Here is a 2,972-nt window from a genome sequence, read left to right as displayed (position 1 = left end):
GTCGACTCTCTAAGTTCTTTCATCAAGTCACCCTACCAGGTTAGCCCACCAAGTACTCTCACCAAGTCACCCCCCTAGTTCGACCCACCAAGTTGACTCTATAAGTTTTTTCATCAAGTCACCTAGCCAAGTCGGCCCACCAAGTCAACTCTTTAAGTTCATTCATCAAGTCACGTGACTAGGTCAGCCCACCGAGTACTCTCACCAAGTTGACTCTTTAAGTTTGTTCATAAAGTCACCTCGCTAGGTCGGCCCACCAAGTACTCTCACCAAGTCGACTCTTTAAGTTTGTTCATCAAGTCACCCTACCAGGTCGGCCCACCAAGTCGACTCTTTAAGTTTGTTGATCAAGTCACCCTGCCAGGTCAGCCCACCAAGTCGACTCTTTAGGTTCGTTCATCAAGTCACCCCACCGAGTACTCTCACCAAGTTGACTTTTTAAGTTTGCTCATCAAATCCACCCACTATGTCTGCCCACCAAGTACTCTCACCAAGTTGACTCTTTAGGTTCATTCATCAAGTCACCCGGACAGGTCGGCCCACCAAGTCACCAAGTACTCTCACCAAGTTGACACTCTAAGTTCGTTCATCAAGTCACCCTGCTAGGTCGGCCCACCAAGTTGACTCTTTAAGTTCGTTCATCAAGTCGCCCCACCAAGTACTCTAACCAAGTCGATTCTTCAAGTGCGTTCATCAAGTCACCCGACCAAGTACTCTCACCAAGTCGACTCTTTAAGTCCTATCATCAAGTCACCCCACCAAGTCAACTCTTTAAGTCCATTCATCAAGTCACCAGAACAAGTAGAAGTACTCTCACCAAGTCAACTCTTTATGTCCGTTCATCAAGTCACCCCACCAGTTCGGCCAACCAAGTACTCCCACCAAGTCGATTCTTTAAGTCCGTTCATCAGTTCACCCCACCAAGTACTCTCACCAAGTGGACTCTTTAAGTCTGCTCATCAAGTCGAGCCACCAAATATTGTCAGCAAGTCGACTCTTTGAGTTTGTTCATCAAGTCACCCCACCAAGTACTCTAACCAAGTTGATTCTTCAAGTGCGCTGATCAAGTCAAGCCACCAAGTACTCTCACCAAGTCGACTCTTTGAGTCTGTTTATCAAGTCACCCCACCAAGTGCTCTCACCACGTCAACTCTTTAGGTCCAGTCATAGAGTCACCCCACCAAGTCGACCCTTCAAGTAAATTCATCAAGTCACCCCACCAAGTCAACTCTTTAAGTTAATTCATCAAGTCACCTCGCCAGGTTAGCCCACAAATTACTCTCACCAAGTTGACTCTTTAAGTTTGTTCATCAAGTCACCCTGCCAGGTCAGCCCACCAAGTGGACACTTTAAGTTCGTTCATGAAGTCACTCTGCCAAGTCGGCCCATAAGGTCGACTCTTTATGTTCGTTCATCAAGTCACCCCGCCAGGTCAGCCCACCAAGTACTCTCACCAAGTCGACTCTTCAAGTTTTCTCATCAAGTCACCCCGCCAAGTCGGCCCACCAAGTACTCTCACCACATCGACTCTTTAGGTTTGTTCATCAAGTCACCCCACCAAGTACTCTCACAATGTCGACTCTCTAAGTTCATTCATCAAGTTGGTCTGCCAGGTTGGCCCACCAAGTACTCTCACCAAGTCGACCCTTTAAGTTTGGTCATCAAGTCACCTAGCCAGTTCGACCCACCAAGTACTCTTGCAGAGTCGACTCTCTAAGTTTTTTCATCGAGTCACCTTGCTAGGTCAGCCCATAAAGTACTCTCACCAAGTCACCCCGCCAGGTCGGCCCACCAAGTCGACTCTTTAACTTCGTTCATCAAGTCACCCAGCCAAGTTGGCCCACCAAGTCGACTCTTTAAGTTCGTTCATCAAGTCACGTGACCAGGTCAGCCCACCAATTACTCTCACCAAGTTGATTCTTTATGTTAGTTCATCAAGTCACCTTGCCAGGTCGGTCCACCAAGTACTCTCACTAAGTCGACTCTTTAAGTTTTTTCATCAAGTCACCCTGCCAGGTTAGCCCACCAACTCGACTCTTTAAGTTCGTTCATCAAGGCACCCCACCAAGTACTCTAACCAAGTCAATTCTTCAAGCGTGTTCATCAAGTCACCTGACCAAGTACTCTCACCAAGTCGACTCTTTAAGTCCTTTCATCAAGTCACCCCACCAAGTCGACTCTTTAAGTCTGTTCATCAAGTCACCAGAACAAGTACAAGTACTCTCACCAAGTTGACTCTTTATGTCTGTTCATCAAGTCACCCCACCAGTTTGGCCAACCAAGTACTCCCACCAAGTCAATTCTTTAAGTCTATTCATCAGTTCACCCCGCCAAGTACTCTCACCAAGTGGACTCTTTAAGTCTACTCATCAAGTCGAGCCACCAAATACTCTTAGCAAGTCGACTCTTTGAGTCCGTTCATCAAGTCACCCCACCAAGTACTCTGACCAAGTCGATTCTTCAAGTGCGCTCATCAAGTTGAGCCACCAAGTACTCTCACGAAGTCGACTCTTTGAGTTTGTTCATCAAGTCACCCCGCCAGCTCGGCCCACCAAGTCGAATCTTTAAGTTCATTCATCAAGTCACCCCACCAAGTACTCTAACCAAGTCGATTCTTCAAGTGCATTCATCAAGTCACCCGACCAAGTACTCTCACCAAGTCGACTCTTTAACTATGTTCATCAAGTCACCCCACCAAGTGCTCTCACCAATTCGACTCTTTAATTTTTTTCATCAAGTCAGCCCACCAAGTGCTCTCACTAAGTCCACCCTTCAAGTGCGTTCATAAAGTCACCCCACCAAGTTGACTCTTTAAGTTAATTCATCAAGTCACCCCGCCAGGTCAGCCCACAAATTACTCTCACCAAGTCGACTCTTTAAGTTCATTCATCAAGTCACCCTGCCAGGTCAGCCCACCAAGTGGACTCTTTAAGTTTGTTCATGAAGTCACTCTACCAACTCGGCCCACAAGG

Source organism: Cupressus sempervirens, chromosome 7 (genome assembly GCF_028749045.1).
Source record: "Cupressus sempervirens isolate cs-2001-9-10 chromosome 7, ASM2874904v1, whole genome shotgun sequence".
NCBI classification, from domain to species: domain Eukaryota; kingdom Viridiplantae; phylum Streptophyta; class Pinopsida; order Cupressales; family Cupressaceae; genus Cupressus; species Cupressus sempervirens.
The sequence above is the reverse complement of the archived record's forward strand: the minus strand, read 5'-3'. Positions refer to the sequence as shown.